Below are 6620 nucleotides of genomic sequence, written 5' to 3'. Positions count from 1 at the left end.
CAGAATGCTGACAAATTAGTACCAAATTTAAGTTAAAACACAAAAAATGCTAGATTTCATTCCTGTGAGAAAATACGAGAGCATTACAATTGAATGTTAATTGTGCTCTCCCAGCTGTGGCTGAGCAAAGTATTTAAACTATTTATTTTTTTGCAAAATCAAGTATATTTAAAAATTAGTAGTTTTCTTATGTGATTTTTATATGGCTTAATTATTGTCATTGCAGAGGTATGAGAGGTTAAGAATCTTGGGATATTAGCATAGCTTTTAGTATATCCCCATTTATTTTCGACTATACGTTATTCCTTACAACTTGTCTTAAACAACAGTTTTTGAGTGTGTATTATTTTTTCTAATGCAGACTTCTGTTTGTAAAATACTCTGTTAAAGACTTGCCCCTTGTTTTCAGAGCAGATTTCAGCACTTTATCACTAATGGGATTATGCCAAAACCTAATCCCTTCAGAGGTAAGGACGTCTGTAGTACAGTGAGATGAACTAAAATTCAACCACATTTGATCTTCAGAGTGGATATATAAGATTTAGAAAATTTGGTTTAGGGCAATTTTTTTCTTTAGAGTGAAGACTTTCCCAGTTATTTTTCGTGTGAAGTGCCTATGTAATTACACTTTTTTACATAGTATAAATGTGTATGCCCTTGTGTGACCTGAAAGAGGTTTATCTGAAATAGATAACATGGAGAGGGAATAAATGCAAATAGTGCTTTATGTTACAAATGATTCTGAATTGCCCATATTGACTTCATAGGTTGAAAACTACTCTCTGAAGATGGGTATTCATGAACTGCTATTTTAATATGCTTTTTAATGATAACTGTTTAAAAACTGGATCTAGTTTTTGTTTTCCTTTTTAGCTCAGTTTGGTGAGTAAAAATTTACTGAAATTGAAAGCATGGTGTTTAATTTGGTAAGCATATTTCAGTAGCAAATCCAAAACAAGGACTATCATTAAATTGTAAAAATAATAAATAATCTCGTAACAGCAAACAATATTATGTGTGGATATGTGATTCTGTCAAGGTAGAAATGTTTTTCCTTTGCTAGAGGAACCAAATGAAGGAGAACAGTGTTGTGGAAAAATCCCTCTAGATGTCTGGAATCCCAAGAGAGTCTGGACGCTGCTTTACGAGTACTGGATTTAATGCTGGATTTAATGGATTTAAGGTAAAGAACAGCCTTCCTTGCTTGTGATGGGGAAAACCATTTTGAGCAACAAAATAAGGAAGGCAGTCCTCTCTGCTGAGGCTCTTGGCTGCCTGATTTTTCCCATTTCTCCTAGGAATCCTGCTGTGAGCTCCCTGCAGATACGGCTCCTCCTGTGTCCTGTTGTACCAGCATCTGAATATTTCACACAGACCTTTCCCCTCGGAGGAACAACTGGCTGACTTAAGTGGGCTGTCTGGTTCCAACAGGTAATGTATTCTGGGAAACAAAGTGTTGTGGGAAGTACAGCATTTCTAAAAAAGGATTTATTGCAGAATTCACTTGCTGGGAATACTGCTTGTAGGTTTGGCATATATTGACTTCTGTTTTCAGAAAATTCACATTGTTGCAGAATAGAAGCCCTTTCCTCCTGAGCTTACCTTGTTCATGGTTTTAATGAAGAAAAGCATTAGTGCTGGGAATAATACTTCTGACATCCTAGTTTTTGTGGGCTGAATTTGTCTGTCTGATTTTAATAAGTAGTTTCAGTCTTAAAACATTAAATCAGTATCTAGTGAAATTCCCTGTATGTTGAAAGAGTTGACAAAGGGCTTGATAAGTGTGTTGGTGTTACTGGTGTTAAAAATCAGATAGCTAAAGGTGAAGTATATTCATATCACAGACTTTTTTGCATGTGTCATTGAAGTTGGTTTTGGGAGGGGGCAGAGAGAAAGTAGAGCAGTTCTTAAATTTACCAGAACAAATTACTGTTAATCTTACGTTCAGAGTATCTTTTAGCTTTCATTTTCTGTCCTAAATTATTTTCATGTCCTTAAACTGCTTTGTTATTTCTCTCAGAAGTTCCTGTGTTGCCAGATAGCCTCAATCACTTCAGATAGTAGGTGGGAAACACAAAATAATTCTTAAAATGGAGTGTGGCATTTTGCAAAGCAGAGGAAGGAGATGTAAAGAGAAACTGGAAAGAGGAAATGGTACAGAGGAAAAGATAAGTAATTCAGCCACCCCTTAAAAAAAGAAAAAATCAAGGAGAGATTGCAAGCTTATTTTCATGTTGAAGGAGAAGCATATGTATGAATTGAAAACCCCCCCTGTTTTTCCCCTTCTGGGCTTCTCATGCTGCTTTTTACTGATGGTTGCAGGATTTAGTTGGAAATCTGTAGTTGGCTAAAAGAGAATTAATTTGTTGTTTCCACAGCTCCCTCTAGGCAGCAGCAGTAATCCACATATAACTTAGGGAATTCTTACTACAGTCAGACTGAAAACAGCACAAATAGAGCTTTAGTGCCGCTTGGTATTTCAGTGCTGTCCTGCACATGTCAGCAGCAGGCCATGGGGAAGACAGACATTCAGGTAACACCTCAGAGCCTGCAGTGAGAAGGTTTTTGTTAAAATTCATGTTACTGCTCCAGTTTAATTTGTTGCAGCTTTGCCTTCATGTCAAAAGACATGAACACTGCAGGTTTTTTTTACTTTTCAAAGAAAAGCCACTGTTATTTCAGCTGAAGCTGTAACACAACCAGCATGGGCTTGGCACTCCAGTCAGTTATCAGTCTCAGTGTTTGAAACAGAGGCTCTTCCAGAGAGCAAAGTAGGTCTTATAAAAACTGTCACAGTGTATATGAACAGTCCAATAGTTTCAGTCACTTTCTAATGACTGTTTAGTGAGCTCTTAGACACAGGTTGTTAACGAAGTTGATGTTCACAACATATTTCTTTCCTTAAGAGAGAAGAAAAAGAAAGGATGCTTCTCATCACAGCTGCATATTGAATAGCTGAGAACCAAAATGAGTGGGTTCCTTCTCCTTGAACTCATTATCAAAGCTTCAATGAGCTTCAGTGGAACTGCACAGGTGTTCAGCAGTAAGGATATGACTTGAGATGGCCACAAGTACAAGCCCTGCTGTTGCATATAATCAGGATGGCACAGAGAAGTCCTCCCAAAAAGGTGGGGTAAGATTCAAGTTGACTATATTAATCCAACAGAAGTTAAACTCTTGAAAGAAGTAGTTCAGAATGGCCCCAATGAGGTCCAAGACCGGTGCTACAGTTCATGAGACTTTCCCACATTTTGGAATAGTTACCCAATTTATTCAAGGTGGAAAGTAAGGTCAGGCAGTTAGAAAACGACACAGGATTAGTATTGTGTCTGAGAACCTAGAAATTCGGCATACTGTGGAAATTCATACCAATGTGTGTACATGGGGGCACGGGGCGGGCAGATGTGGAGTGGGAATAGGAAGTTAGAGATGATGGGTTCTGATGAAATACTGTGCATTGACCTGAGAGAGCCTTCATTTGTTTACTTTCACATAATGATTTCCAGTCACATAAAAATTAGTCTGGTCAGATGGAAGTGACTAAACAGATGGAAAGTATTCCAGCTTTATGGAGATGTGTTGAATTCTAGGTTGATGATGTTGTCAGAATCTCCCAGTGTGCGTCACTAAGACCTCTTAACCATCTTCTGTTCAGGGCATGATGAGGGCCCTTCAACGACTTCTGCCTTAGTCCACAAAGCCTACATGTAAGTGCAGTATAATGTCCTGATTTCAGAATCCCTGCAGAGGAGGAGAGTGCCTAAGGGAAAGGCATAATATCCAACTAATTTTGTGCCTTACAGTCTAATTTTAACAGCAACCCAGAACCATTTGATACCAAGTGGTTTTAGAGTGCAGATGCCTGGCATCTGTTAGAAAACCAATAGAGATTATGCTGCTATTACTCATTGGCCTTCCCAAACAGCCTGAGAGGGTTTGGTTCATATTAACACGTAAGCATAGGGCTTCTACTCAAATCAAGCTTCTCTTTCTAATGAGATTTTTTGGTACAGATTTTCCTGTAATGTGAGCATGAATACTTTATTTATCCCACAAGAAAGGAAGCAAGAGGGCATTTATGTTGATAAACCAAAATGCTATGCTAGTGATATGAAATTTATCTTTGATTGCTTGTGCTGTTTTCAGAATCCAAACACCAGTAGCAGGGCAGGGTGTGCTTTACTTTTACTATAGGTGACCTGTTGCAGATGATGTCATCTAGAACCAATACCTACTCTATAAAAATTCACTTCTCTCTCTGTTGGAGAGCGAAGAGACTACCAAAGGTCACCTAAAGCCATTAAATTGCTCAGAGAATGTTCCAAGTGTTCATAACTAAGGCCCCATCTCAACTTTACAGGTTTTTTTTCTTTCGGTATCTTAGATGTAATGAATGATGATTGTAGAACCCCTGAGCTCAGCAGTGCTAATACTGTTCCTTTCTATCCCTACTGCACTGTCTGAAATGGCCATTTAGGATATCCCTCTCTCAGCTAGTGATGGAGCTAAAAGCCCCCAAACCTGCATCAGACAGTGTGTTATGGGATAGGTCAGCCAAGGAGAACAATGAAGTTGAATGCAAAATAAATAGTATTAACTTCTTTTGTAGGAAAAATATTTCAAAATTTCCCAAAAAAATACTTGTTGAGCCTCTTCTAATTTCAAACAAAATATTTTATTCCCATGCTTTACATTATTTCTGAAGCATTCTAGAGAACATACATACTAAATGCCAGAAATAATACAACTTGCTGAGACAGATTTAAAATAGCAAGTACTACATAAAGGTGTGCAAAAACCCAAAAATGGCTCAAGGAATGGATCAAAGCAGGAATGGAAGAGAATACCTATAGGATACAAACATTTACAATAAAAGGTCTAGCAAATAAATTATTTAAATTGTATTTGCTTGGACCTTTCCAAAAGCATATAAAATGTTTTTTACCAAGTTAAACACAAGAAGGGCTGTGCAAGACAAACTGGAAATATCAAACTTCATTCATCTCAGAATTCTTTTAACAGGCATAATGTATATGCGATAATGAGAGACAGAAAAGTTCAATAATGTGTAAATATTTCTGTCATCCATTAGTAATAGCAAATAGCTGCATTAGTTTACAAACAGCCTATACCAGTCCAACATACCACATCTTTCTGAATTACTACTAGTTTCTGTGAAAGAAATATTCATGTTACTTTTAAAAGCAACATAAATTTTGATTTAGTCTTTCCTTTCTTTCTGAAAAAGAATATGATTTAAGCTTGGATTTTCTTTTCCACTGGTACACTAGTGTCTGTGAAGTCTGTAGGATTAGAGCTTGATTGTCTTTGCTGCTGCTGAGGTACTAAATAAAGGCACTCAGGAAACTGTTTCTCCCTTTAAAGGGTTATTCCAGTATCAGAAGGGTGGCAGAACCTGGTGCGGGGGTGTTGCATCTGAAAAGTCCCATGTTTGTATGGGACTCTCGGACATGGCCAGAGCATTACAAATGCAGCTGTTTCAAGAGTAAGGAATTTTGCTGATCTGCACACTTAAGAAGCGGTCTTTGTTTCTGATGTAATACTGGGCAACTCCAGATTACAGAAGAGGAGGTAATAAATTATTATTTGCATGGATTTCAGCAGTTTTGCTTTCAGAGTTTGCTGAGAATCAACCTAAAATGGAAATATGCGTCTCCCCCAAATAAACAGTTAAATTAGTCTATAATACAATACTGTAGATTTTTTTAAATGGCATTAACAATGATAGATTATTTATTTTCTGTAAGACCATCTCATGGAATTCATTTATCTAGTCCCTTGCTTCTGCTCATTGAAGCAACCTTCATTTATAATCAGAAATAGAGAATCTAATTGAGTTTTAAATATTTGGAAAATACAGAATCAAATAGAGTATGTACATGGCATTTGCAATCACTCAGTTTCCAGATGCAGTAGCCAGCAGTTCAAAGGGCTCTACTGTTACGGTTTTTTGGATACTACTAGCCCACATTATATAAGCCCTGACTATTGTTGGATCAATTTAATTATAGTTCCACAAAGACTATCATTCCATGAAAACCAGCATAGTTATTACAAAATTAATTTTAAAATACCTACCTGAAGGCAAATATTCACACAATATTTTCCATTCTTATGCCAAGGCTTTCAAATAGCTGAGTGAAATGATCCATGGTAACCTTGGTAGCAGTTCTGCAGAGCCAGTTTGTGGAGCTGCTGGGGCCAGGTGTGATCCTGCCAGCAAAGCCAGGCACTCAGGCCACTCAAGTGTTAACAATGAAGCTGGTGCAGAGCAGTTCCTGCCCTGAGTCCTGATGTCTGCAGGAGCTGGAGAGCCAGGCTTCCTTTCATTTTTTTGTGGTGTTAGAATGAGCTGAGCACAGCCAAGCTTGACCTTGGTCTGGCCCCACCTAGCAGCAGATAGGGCAGAAGGGTGTCTTAATTCTTTAGACTAGGGGTTGTTCCTTGGGTCTAAGCACAGATTCCCTTAAGCACACTGTGGAGAGCATGTGTTCCAGCTACAGCCAGGCTGTGGTCAGCCAGAGGATAACTATGCAATTCTTGTAGTTGTGCTGCAAACATCACGAAGGTCAGGTAACAGATCTCGCTACAAGATAGAT

This window comes from Onychostruthus taczanowskii, unplaced genomic scaffold, assembly GCF_017590055.1.
Source record: "Onychostruthus taczanowskii isolate IOZ18803 unplaced genomic scaffold, ASM1759005v1 scaffold1, whole genome shotgun sequence".
Taxonomy (NCBI): Eukaryota; Metazoa; Chordata; class Aves; order Passeriformes; family Passeridae; genus Onychostruthus; species Onychostruthus taczanowskii.
The sequence above is the reverse complement of the archived record's forward strand: the minus strand, read 5'-3'. Positions refer to the sequence as shown.